This window comes from Saccopteryx bilineata, chromosome 9 (assembly GCF_036850765.1).
Source record: "Saccopteryx bilineata isolate mSacBil1 chromosome 9, mSacBil1_pri_phased_curated, whole genome shotgun sequence".
In the NCBI taxonomy this organism is placed as follows: Eukaryota; Metazoa; Chordata; class Mammalia; order Chiroptera; family Emballonuridae; genus Saccopteryx; species Saccopteryx bilineata.
This window is the reverse complement of record NC_089498.1, coordinates 48,919,243-48,932,588: the sequence shown is the minus strand read 5'-3', so window position 1 is coordinate 48,932,588 and position 13,346 is coordinate 48,919,243.

The following is a 13,346-nucleotide window of genomic DNA, read 5'->3' as shown; positions in this document are numbered from 1 at the left end:
CATATACGTGGAATTATGCCACCTTTGACCTTCTGTGACTGGTTTATTTCACTTGGTATAATGTCCTTAGGTTCATGTATGCTGTTGCATATGGCAGGATGTCTTTTCCTTAAGTCTGAATAGTGTGCCATTGTGTGTATATGCCACATGTTTCTTATCTGTCTCTTCATCAGTGAACATTTAGGTTGCTTCCATACCTCAGCTATTGTGAATAATACTGGAATGAACCAGGAGCGCATAGATCTTGTCAAGATCTTCATTTAAAATATCGTGGATGTATACACAGAAATGGGATTGCTAGATCCCATGGTAGTTCTATTTTTATTTATTTATTTATTTATTTTTTGTATTTTTTCTGAAGTTGGAAACAGGGAGGCAGTCAGACAGACTCCCGCATGCACCCGACCGGGATCCATCCGGCATGCCCACCAGGGGGCGATGCTCTGCCCATCTGGGCCTTTGCTCTGCCGCAACCAGAGCCATTCTAGCACCTGAGGCAGAGGCCATAGAGCCATCCTCAGTGCCCAGGCCAACTTTGCTCCAATGGAGCCTTGGCTGCAGGAGGGGAAGAGAAAGACAGAGAGGAAGGAGAGGGGGAGGGGTGGATAAGCAGATGAGCGCCTCTCCTGTGTGCCCTGGCTGGGAATCGAACCTGGGACTCCTGCACTCAGGACGACGCTCTACCACTGAGCTAACCGGCCAGTGCAGGTAGTTCTATTTTTACTTTTTTGAGAAACCTTTATAATCTTTTCCAAAGCAACTGCACCATTTTGTATTCTACCAACAGTATATAAAGTTTGTAATTTTTATACATCCTCGACAACACTGTTGTCTCTTGTGTTTTTGATAATAATCATTCTAACAGGTGTGAGATCGTATCTTATAGTAATTTTGATTTGCCTTTCCCTGATGATTAGTGATTATTGAATGAGGGTGAACAACTATACAACTTCTCCACCAGGGGGGAGGGAGAAGAGGGAGATGTGCACATCCTTAGAAGAGGTTTGAGATGCTCCCAGAAATTCTACCTGGGCTGATTGGAGAATGATTTTTACTTTCCCTTCATTTCTGAAAGATATTTTTTCTGACAATAGATTTTAGATTGACCCATTTCATATTTTTGTTATTCTTTTTTTTTGCATGAATTTATTTATTTATTTTTTTTCTTTTATTTACATATAATTTTATTTTTTTAATGGGGCGACATCAATAAATGAGTATACATATATTCAAAGATAACAAGTCCAGGTATTCTTGTCGTTCAATTATGTTGCATACCCATCACCCAAAGTCAGATTGTCCTCTGTCACCTTCTATCTAGTTTTCTTTGTGCCCCTCCCCCTCTCCCTTTCCCTCTCCCTTTCCCCCCTCACCCCCCCGTAACCACCACACTCTTATCAATGTCTCTTAGTTTCACTTTTATGTCCCACCTACGTATGGAATAATGCAGTTCCTGGTTTTTTCTGATTTACTTATTTCGCTTCGTATCATGTTATCAAGATCCCACCATTTTGCTATAAATGATCCGATGTCATCATTTCTTATGGCTGAGTAGTATTCCATAGTGTATATGTGCCACATCTTCTTTATCCAGTCATCTATTGACAGGCTTTTTGGTTGTTTCCATGTCCTGGCCACTGTGAACAATGCTGCAATAAACATGGGGCTGCATGTGTCTTTACGTATCAATGTTTCTGAGTTTTGGCGGTATATACCCAGTAGAGGGATTGCTGGGTCATAAGGTAGTTCTATTTTCAGTTTTTTGAGGAACCACCATACTTTCTTCCATAATGGTTGTACTACTTTACATTCCCACAAACAGTGTATGAGGGTTTCTTTTTCTCCACAGCCTCTCCAACATTTGCTATTACCTGTCTTGCCAATAATAGCTAATCGAACAGGTGTGAGGTGGTATCTCATTGCAGTTTTGATTTGCATTTCTCTAATAGCTAAAGAAGATGAGCATCTTTTCATATATCTGTTGGCCATTTGTATTTCTTCCTGGAAGAAGTGTCTGTTCATATCCTCTTCTCATTTTTTTATTGGATTGTTTGTTTGTTTGTTGTTGAGTTTTATGAGTTCTTTGTATATTTTGGATATTAGGCCCTTATCTGAGCTGTTGTTTGAAAATATCATTTACCATTTAGTTGGCTTTCTGTTTATTTTGTTATCAGTTTCTCTTGCTGAGCAAAAACTTCTTAGTCTGATGTAGTCCCATTCATTAATTTTTGCCTTCACTTCTCTTGCCTGTGGAGTCAAATTCATAAAATGCTCTTTAAAACCCAGGTCCATGAGTTGAGTACCTATGTCTTCTTCTATGTACTTAATTGTTTCAGGTCTTATGTTTAGATCTTTGATCCATTTTGAGTTAATTTTAGTACAGGGGGACAAACTGTAGTCCAGTTTCATTCTTTTGCATGTGGCTTTCCAGTTTTCCCAGAACCATTTATTGAAGAGGCTTTCTTTTCTCCATTGTGTGTTGTTGGCCCCTTTATCAAAAATTATTTGACTATATATATATATGTGGTTTTATTTCTGGACTTTCTATTCTGTTCCATTGGTCTGAGTGTCTATTTTTCTGCCAATACCATGCTGTTTTGATTGTCGTGGCCCTATAATAGAGTTTGAAGTCAGGTATTGTAATGCCCCCAGCTTCATTCTTTTTCTTTAGGATTGCTTTGGCTATTCGGGGTTTTTTATAGTTCCATATAAATCTGATGATTTTTTGCTCTATTTCTTTAAAAAATGTCATTGGAAGTTTGATGGGAATTGCATTAAATTTGTATATTGCTTTGGGTAATATAGCCATCTTGATTATATTTATTCTTCCTAACCAAGAACAAGGTATATTCTTCCATTTCATTATATCTTTTTCAATTTCCCTTAACAATGGTTTATAGTTTTCATTATATAAGTCCTTTACATTCTTTGTTATGTTTATTCCTAAGTATTTTATTTTTTTTGTTGCAATCGTGAAGGGGATTATTCTTTTGAGTTCATTCTCAATTGTTTCATTGTTGGCATATAGAAAGGCTATTGACTTCTTTATGTTAATTTTGTATCCTGCGACCTTACTGTATTGGCTTATTGTTTCTAGTAGTCTTTTTGTGGATTCTTTGGGGTTTTCGATGTATAGGATCATATCATCTGCAAAAAGTGATACCTTTACTTCTTCTTTTCTGATATGGATGCCTTTTATTTCTTTGTCTTGTCTGATTGCTCTGGCTAGAACCTCTAGTACCACATTAAATAAGAGTAGAGAGAGTGGACAACCCTGTCTTGTTCGTGATTTAAGGGGGAAAGCCTTCAGTTTAGTGCCATTTAATATGATGTTAGCTGATGGTTTATCATATATGGCCTTTATCATGTTGAGATATTTTCCTTCTATACCCATTTTGTTGAGAGTCTTAAACATAAAATTGTGTTGTATTTTATCGAAAGCCTTTTCTGCGTCTATTGATAAGATCATGTGGTTTTTGTTCTTTGTTTTGTTGATATGGTGTATTACGTTAACCATTTTACGTATGTTGAACCATCCTTGAGATTCTGGGATGAATCCCACTTGATCATGATGTATTATTTTTTTAATATGTTGTTGTATTCGATTTGCTAGTATTTTGTTTAGTATTTTAGCATCTGTATCCATTAGAGATATTGGTCTGTAGTTTTCTTTTTTTGTGCCATCCTTGCCAGGTTTTGGTATGAGGGTTATGTTGGCCTCATAAAATGTGTTTGGAAGTATTGCTTCTTCTTCAATTTTTTGGAAGACTTTGAGTAGAATAGGAACCAAGTCTTCTTTGAATGTTTGATAAAATTTGCTGGTATAGCCATCAGGGCCTGGACTTTTATTTTTGGGGAGGTTTTTAATGGTTTTTTCTATTTCTTCTCTACTAATAGGTCTGTTTAGGTTTTCTGCTTCTTCTTGACTCAGTCTAGGAAGGTTGTATTGTTCTAGGAATTTATCCATTTCTTCTAGGTTGTTGAATTTAGTGGCATAAAGTTTTTCATAGTATGCTACAATAATTCTTTGTATATCTACGGTGTCCGTGGTGATTTCTCCTCTTTCATTTTGGATTTTGTTTATATGAGTTCTTTCTCTTTTTTCCTTGGTAAGTCTTGCCAAGGGTTTGTCAATTTTGTTGATCTTTTCAAAGAACCAGCTCCTTGTTCTATTAATTTTTTCTATAGTTTTTCTGTTCTCTAATTCATTTATTTCTGCTCTGATTTTTATTATCTCCTTTCTTCGGCTGGATTTGGGGTTTTTTTGTTCTTCTTTTTCTAGTTCCTTAAGGTATGAAGTTAAGTGGTTCACTTGGGCTCTCTCTTGTTTGTTCATATAGGCCTGAAGTGATATGAACTTCCCTCTTATCACTGCTTTTGCTGCATCTCATAGATTCTGATATGTCGTATTGTCATTTTCATTAGTCTGTATATATCTTTTGATCTCTGCACTTATTTCTTCTTTGACCCATTCATTTTTTAAAAGTATGTTGTTTAGTTTTCACATTTTTGTGGGATTTTTTTCCTCTTTTTTGCAGTTGAATTCTAGTTTCAAGGCTTTATGATCAGAAAATATGCTTGGTACAACTTCGATTTTTCTGAATTTGCTAATGTTGTTTTTGTGGCCCAACATATGGTCAATTCTTGAGAATGATCCATGTACACTGGAGAAAAATGTATACTCAGTCACTTTGGGATGAAATGTCCTGTAGATGTCTATCATATCCAGGTGCTCTAGTGTTTTGTTTAAGGCCACTATGTCTTTATTGATTCTCTGTTTGGATGACTGATCTAGAGCCGTCAGTGGTGTATTGAGGTCTCCAAGTATGATTGTATTTTTGTCAGTTTTTGTTTTAAGGTCAATAAGTAGCTGTCTTATATATTTTGGTGCTCCTTGGTTTGGTGCATATATATTAAGAATTGTTATGTCTTCTTGATTCAGTGTCCTCTTAGCCATTATGAAATGTCCATTTTTGTTTCTGAGTACTTTTGCTGTCTTGTAGTCAGCATTATCAGATATGAGTATTGCTACGCCTGCTTTTTTTTTGGATGTTATTTGCTTGGAGTATTGTTTTCCAGCCTTTCACTTTGAATTTGTTTTTATCCTTGTTACTTAGATGAGTTTCCTGTAGGCAACATACACTTGGATTTTCTTTTTTAACCCATTCTGCTACTCTGTGCCTTTTTATTGATGAGTTTAATCCGTTTACATTTAGTGTAAGTATTGACACTTGTGAATTCCCTATTGCCATTTTTTATCTTGCTTTCTGTTAGTTTTGTGTCTTGTTTGATCCTTCTCTTTCGTTTTTCTATCTTTTGTTTTTATTTGGTTGTATTCCATACATCTTTCCTCTGTTGCAATCTTTTTTATTTCATGTGCTTCTGTGGTGGTTTTTTCAATAGTGGTTACCTTTAAGTAATGGAAAGGGTTCCTACCCTGTTCATTGTAGCGAACTATTTTGTGAGTACTTTTGCACTCCATCGTCCTTTGCTACTGTTAATTTCCATCTTCTCCCCCCCCCTTTCTTTTTGTTGTTGTCACAGTTTAAATTTGGTTTTATTGTGTTCTTCTTGGAGCTTTTACTTGTGGCTCTGTTTTTTTTTTTTTTGTTCTTTGTATCTGATTGGAGAACCCCCTTTAGTAATTCCTGGAGTGGGGGTTTTCTGATGATAAATTCCCTCATCTTTTCTGTATCTGTGAATGTTTTTATTTCTCCTTCATATTTGAAGGATAGCTTTGATGGGTATAGTATTCGTGGCTGAAAGTTCCTCTCTTTCAGGACTTTAAATATTGGGGTCCACTCTCTTCTAGCTTGTAGAGTTTCTGCTGAGAAATCTGATGATAATCTAATGGGCCTTCCTTTATATGTTGTATTCTTCTTTTCCCTGGCTGCCTTGAGAATTTTTTCTTTGCTGTTGGTTTGTGCCAATTTCATTATGATATGTCTTGGAGTAGGTTTGTTGGGGTTAAGAAAACTGGAGTTCTGTTTGCTTCTTGAACTTGAGACTTTAGTTCTTTCCACAGGCTTAGGAAGTTCTCATCTATTATTTGTTTGAGTATGTTCTCCATTCCATTTTCTCTCTCTTCTCCCTCTGATATACTTATTATTCTTATGTTATTCTTTTTGATGGAGTCAGATAATTTTTGTAGGGCTATCTCATTTTTTTTTTACTTTTGAGTCTCTTTCTTCTTCTCTCTGTTGTGCCTCAAGTTGCTTGTCTTCTATTTCACTAATCCTCTCTTCTATCTGACCTGTTCTATTAGCTAAGCTTGTTACTTCGTTTTTCAGCTCGTGAATTGAGTTTTTCATCTCTGTTTGATTTGTTTTTATAGTTTCAATTTCCTTGGACATATATTCTTGTGTTCATTGAGTTGTTTTCTGAGCTCCCTAAATTGCCTTTCTGTGTTTTCTTGTATATCTTGGAGGATTTTTAGTATTTCTATCTTGAATTCTCTGTCATTTAGCTCCAAGGTTTCCAATATATTAAATTTTTTCTCCATAGATTTTTCCTCATCTAGCTGTGTTACCTCTCTTTCTTTTGTATCCATGATATTCAATTTTCTCTTCCTTAATGGCATCTGAGGATGGTTTTGTTGATAGTATTAATGAGATTTAATAAAGAATAAAATGTTAAAACACTAAAAAATCGAAGAGTTGGTTTTTTAAAAAAAAATTAGTAATGAAATAAAGAAAAATAAAATAAAATAAAAATTTAAAAAAAGGAAATTATTCCCCCCCTCCTTTTTTCCTCTCCTCTCCTCTCCCCTCTTTCTTGAGAAAATCTTGTGATAAACTGTGAATTATAACAAACAATGCCTGTAATGGAGGGCCTGTATTGGGGAAAAGTAATAAAGGGGCAAAAAAAAAAAAGAAAGAAAGAAAAAAGAAGAGGGTATGGACCCACAAAAAGCAAATAAGGAAAAATTTTGGGTCAAGAATAAAATTATTTGCTTTTAGGTGTTGGTTGACTAAGAGTTATGATGAGAGGAATAAAAGGCAAACAGAAAAATGGAGGGACAAATTAAAAAATTACTATTGTATTTAGTGGAACAAGAACTAGATAAAATGGAGAGCCAGTGATGGGAGCACTCCTAGTGAGTTAAAAAGGTGAAGTAAAAACCCCCCAAAATGCCACAAACATAAGTTTGAGTCCCAGATAAGTTAATTTGTTTGTTATTGAGGTTTTAATGAGAGGAGAGGTAAAGGAGAAAGGAAGAAACTAATATAGAGGGAGAAAAGAAAGAGAGAAAGAGAAAAAAAGAGGGAACCACTAAAAGAAGAAAAAAGAAAAAAGAGGAGAGAGAGAGAGTTAAGGGTTTTGGAGTGCAACCCTCATAGAAAGAAAGGAAGAGGGAAGAAAAGATAATGGGAGATGTAACACTTATGGGTAGTGTAGTTCAAGGAGAAGAGAGAGTAAGACTGGCAGAGAGTTAATCAGCCAAATTGGAAGAGGAAAAAAAATATCAAGAATGAAGATAGGAGAAACAAACGAACAAATATAATAAAATAGGATAGGTTATAAAGTCTGCGTATTATTCTTGATTTTGAGAGGTTATCTTCTTGCTTTTTCTTTTCTCTCCCTCTTCCTGGTTGGTGACTCTGTATCCCAGGTTCTGCCCCTTTGGCACACTCAGGTAGAGGTTTGCAGTTGATAAGTCTCTATGGCGATGTCATGTATTGTGCTTTAGTCTTGTTGGCAGTCGAGGCTCATTAGCATTTATAGGCTCCGACAGTGAGAGAGTCTGTGTTCCTGGAGCTTTTCTCCTAGTCTTTCCTTCCTCAATTAGTAGCCTGATAATCCAGCTATGGGGTTGCTGCTGCCTCTGCCTGGATAGTAAGAGGCTCAAAGAGCTGGCAACTCCCCACTCTATGTCCACTCAGCACAGGGCTCTGGGTAAGGCTCAGTTAGTCATAGCTGCTAGCATAATCAGACAGGCTTTCCGCCCATTCAAAGACCTCTGGCTCTGCCACTCTGTCCAGTAACACAAGAGGGCGCCCATTCCCAGGGCACTTGGAGGAAACTCTCACTCACTATCTGCACGCACAGACCAGGATATCCGGCCGGCAGTCTCACGCTCTGAGTGAAACCCCCAGCCGCATGGAAAAGTTCCAGAGTTGGAATTGGCTCTCGCTCCGTCCCCGTGCGCGGCTTTTGCAAGGCGCTGGGGCGGCCCGAGATTCTGCTTTGGCCCACACAAAGGCCCCTGACTCTGCCCCTCTCTGCGATAACATGGGCGCCCACTGCCGAGGCACTCGGAGGAATCTCTCGCTATCTGCACGCGCAGACCAGGATATCAGGCTGGCCGCGTTTCCCGGCCGCTGAGGAAACCCCCACCAGCACGGAAAATTTCCACCATTGGAATTAGTTCTCGCTCCCTCCTGTGCGTGGCTTTCCCAAGGCGCTGGGGCTGCCCAGAGATTCTGCTTTCAGCCCACACAAAGGCCTCTGACTCTGCCTCTGCCTCTCTGTGGGGTAACACGGGCACCCACTCCCAGGGCTTTGGAAGAAATATCTCGCCCACTATCTGCGCGTGCCGACCAGGAGATCGGGTAAAATGGCTGCCCCGCTTGTCTTTCTTTGTCTGGGTTTGGCGCGAGTGTTAGCTTGTATTGCCCGGGTTGCCACAGGAACAGTTTTTCCTCAGCTTGGATCTCCGTGCCACAGCCTGTTTCAGCCGTTTGTGCTGCGGTCTGGATCTATTCACCCCCTTTGCCCGCCTCAGTTTCTATATTCACAGATCCCAGAGAAAGCTGCCCTGTTTAGGTTAGTGAGAAATGCGGAGCATTTCTTACTCCCTAATTCCTTTGGGGTTTGGTTATATATTTAGCCAATTTTTTGCGCGACCATACCTTCGGGTGTATTGCGAAACATCTGGAGGCTCCAAGGATAGGTTTTTCTGTTTCTGGTTGAAGATCTTGTTGAGTTTTGGGGGAGATTTATCGGTATCGCTTCCTACCCCGCCATTACTCTGACGTCATCTTCATTATTCTTTATATACATGGAATTATGCTAGTTTCTGATAAGTATATAATATATCTCTGTTTCTTTATACTTAATGTTTTTAAATATTATTTTTGTCAGTAATTTCAGCGATTTGATTTGGGTGAATGTTGTGTTTTTGTGTGTATTTTATTTGGAACTCTACAGGCTTCTGGGGTCAGTATATATATAGTTTACATCAAATTTCAAAAAATTATGTCTGTGATTTCTTCAAATCTCTTCTGTGCTTTACCTTTTCTGGCTAACTAGATATATGTTGACCACTTGCAATTGACTCACAAGTCACTGAAGCTGTGTTCTTTTTCCCCAGTGTTTTTCTCTGTGTGTTTTATTTGAGAGATTCTGTGTGTGTGTGTGTGTGTGTGTGTGTGTGTGTGTGTGTGACAGAGTCAGAGAGAGGGACAGAAAGGGACAAACAGGAAGGGAGAGAGATAAGAAGCATCAATTCTTCTTTGTGGCATCTTAGTTACTCATTGATTGCTTTCTCATATGTGCCTTGACCAAGGGGCTACAGCAGAGCAAGTGACCCCGTGCTCAAGCCAGTGACCTGGGGCTCAAGCTAGCGACCTTGTCAGGCTATTTGAGTTTCTTTTCCAATGGCTTCATGTTCACAAATCTTTTCTTTTGCACTCTCTAATCAGCTGTAACTATATATATATATGGTGCATTTTTTTTTTTGGATGCTATATTTCTCATCTCTAGAAATTCCATTTAGGTCTATTTTATATCTTTGTATCTTCCTTCCTTATTTTTGTTTTCCTTCAATCCTCTTAACACTGTACACATACTTTAATACCTGTTTTAACATACTTTCTGCTTATTTAATTATCTCTGCCATTTGTGAATTTGTTCTATAGATTGACTGTCTTCTGATTCAGGGTTGTATTTTCTTGCTTTAGTTCAATACTCCTAAATTTTTATTGGGTAACACTTTGAATTTTGCACTGCTGAGTGCTGAATTCTATTTTACTCCCTTAAATAAGGGTTGGAAATCTTTTGGCAGTCAGTTAATTTACTTTCAGCTAAGTTTGATTGTTTTGAGGCCTTTCTATCTCTTCTAAGGCAGTTTAGCCCTGCTGCTGAGGCATACACTGTCTGAGGTCTCTACTGAATTCCCATGTGTTCACAAAGGGTCCTCCGTCCTGGTTGGTAGGAACTCATATTAATCCCTATGTATACTCTACAAATGGCTTTACTTCTTGTACCTTGGCAGTTATTTTCCTTTGAAAGTTTTACTTTGTCCACTCCTCTGGAATTCTATTATTATTTAGCCAAATAAAATGAAATTTAAAATTATTATTAAAATTATTATTTAGCCAAAGTTTCAGGAGGACGTATCTTCATATTTCAGGAGCTCTTTCTCTTGGTTGCTCCTTTTACTTCATTGTTCTGGCCCACAGATTGTATTGTTCTTGTTCTCTGTCTCCTTAAGTCAACTAGGCCACTGAACTTCCTTTGGGTTCCCCTACCTTTGCTGCAATGTAGGAATTGCTGGTGGGCAGAAAGCTATGGTGCTCATAGGCTCATAGGACTTGCCTTGTTTTCATCCTCTTAGTGATCACAGTGCTGTCTGCTCCTTAGTGACTGAAAACTGTTGTTTATTACTTCGGTTTCAATTTTTTAATTTTTTTATTATAGGGTGATAATTCCAAACCCTGTTATTCTCTCACGACTAGAAGCAAAAAACAAGGTTTTTTTAAAAAAAAACAAAACTTAAAACATATTATTCTGCTAATGTGTAGCTGGCAAACTTTACATAAAGAAGATAATTGTAAATAAATAAAATAAAAAGAGTATGTAACTTAAAAATGTTAAGTTTTCTATGTTTCATCTAAAATTGTCTATCTTACTATCAATATGTTGCAGGAAGTGATGATGGAATCCTGCACTCTGAATTTAAATAAAAGTAAGCACAGTCGTAAAGGATTCAAGTGACTTGACTTAGGTGTATAAATTTGTAAGATAGATTAAGAACTATATGTTCAGAATGGCAATCAAATGTAGTATTTCTATGACATTAATTTTTCTCTGCAAATCTCTACTGCTTCCTCCCTTTAGTTATATCCATTTCTACTGATCCATCTTTCCTATTACTTTTTTAAAGGGTGTTTTTGCCATGAAATACAATTATGCCAGAATTTATGATAATTCTCTGCTTTTTATTTTATTTCATCAAATCCTAACTCCCCATCTGTCTTTCAGAGTTGCTCATAATCTAATTTCACCTGCCTTCCCAGTTACATTTTGCATCTGTTTTCTTAAGCAGATGCACATCTTTTATGTTTGTATAATTAAGTCGTTCTACACATCTTTCTCATTCTCCACACTGTTGGACTTAAATTGAATGGAAATATAATTAAGGTACAACATTGCATTTCTTAACCGAGTAGATTTTCTTGTTTTTATTGCCATATCTCTTTTTCTGAGTGAGAGGAGGGGGAATAGTGAGACAGATCCCCATATGTGCCCCAGCTGGGATCCATCTGGCAACCCCCATTTGGGCCTGATGCTTGAATCAACCAAACTATTTTTAGCACCTGAGCCTGATGTGCTCAGACCAACTGAACTATCTCAGTGCTGAAACCAATCAAGCCACTGGCTGTGGGAGGAGAGGAGGAAGAGGGAGGAGGAGAAAAGCAGATGGTTGCTTCTCTTGTGTGCCCTGACCAGGGATCAAACTTGGAATTATATGCCAGACTGATACTCTATCCACTAAAACAACTAGCCAGGGCTATTGTTATATCTTTAAAATATTTTTTAATTTATAATTTATTTCAGTAAGAATCTCAAGGTACATCACCATCACTTTTATCAGTTATATCAATTTAATATTTTTAGTTTGACTTTGTACTTCATGTTCAGGATTCTGAATACAGGCAGTTTCTAGAAAAGAGAAAACTTCCTCATGGACCCATTTTTCAGTTCAACCATAAGCCTACTTTGTGCAGGACTTAAGGTGTTGCAGATCTCCTTACTGAAAGGGAACATTTGTAGTCCCTGCTAAAGAAGTTTCTGAACAGCTCCTCAAAGTTACAAGTTATTAATTTAAAAATTTTACTCTCCATTTCTTAGATGTTAAAGACTAGAGATATGGGATAAAAGAGGAAAAACATCGTTCTCACACTTATAATTTACATATTGAGTTTAAAATATGATGGGAAATTTCAACCTAATGATGATAGTAATTAAAATAATAAACATTATTTAGCTCTTGTTATGCACTTATAAACTGATTAAGCTTTTATTAATATGGCCTAAGTCATTCATCCTTGTCCATATCTTTGTGATACAGGTACTATGCTTACCTATTTTGTAGAAGACCACTGAAGCTCAGAAAACTTAAATGTTAACTCAAATATTTAAATAACAGGTTAAATATTTTAAAATTTTGAGCAAATAATTAGTCTTGATCCCAGAGTTTTCCAAATTCAAATCTTATGTTCTAAAACTTTGCTTTGTTTCCCAAAAGGGAGTCTGAGATAGGTTGTCTAGTCCAAAAAGCACCTTCTGTTCAGGGACTGTTGGGACTCTGTACAGTGACAAGACTAGAATTTCATACAAACTTAAAGCAAATAGAATAACTAAAAATCTATGTCACCAGAGCTACAAAGAGGGAGTGACTAAACCAACAACGGGGGTAAGGGTGAAGTGGGCAATACCAGGACAGAACAGGAGTGTATTTAAGTATGTAAAGCAGGCTACCCAAGTTCTGAGTCAAAACCAGGTTGACAGCTTGGTTGGTATTTGTCTGACAAATCTGTTGACAGGAGTGTTGCGATGGCTTTTGCATAGCTACACTACTTTAAGTTAGCAGCTAAGAGTCATCCTTTTCGACCCTTCCCAATATAATTCCTCTTAATGAAGCCTTGCCCTGCAACATCAGAGAATTACCCAAGCCTCACTAGAACACTCCAACCTTCTATATATAGTAGAATCAGAAATTTTGAAAGCACACTATCCTCAATAAGAAACAATCTTTCCTTTATTTTCATACCTGAGATTTCTTACCTGAAGCTGAACATTTTCACATTTTTAAGGTTCCACTGACCTAGTTCTTTTAGTGTTAGTTCCAACTATTGTATTCTGCTCACCAATATGGTGTCAGACGGATACACTGGTTTAGTAAAATGAACCAGTTCTTTCTTAGCACTTTCTTTTAAGGATATCATGGGTACTACCAATATTTATAAAGGTCAACGTAACAAAAATAGTTCTCATTTCTATGGCAGTTCATGTTCATTGCTAAGTGTTTTCACAGGTTTAATTACCTTTCCTCTTACAGATTGAGAGGTAAGATGGAATCACAATGGGACAAATGCTCAAATTAGTGCTAAACAATGGAA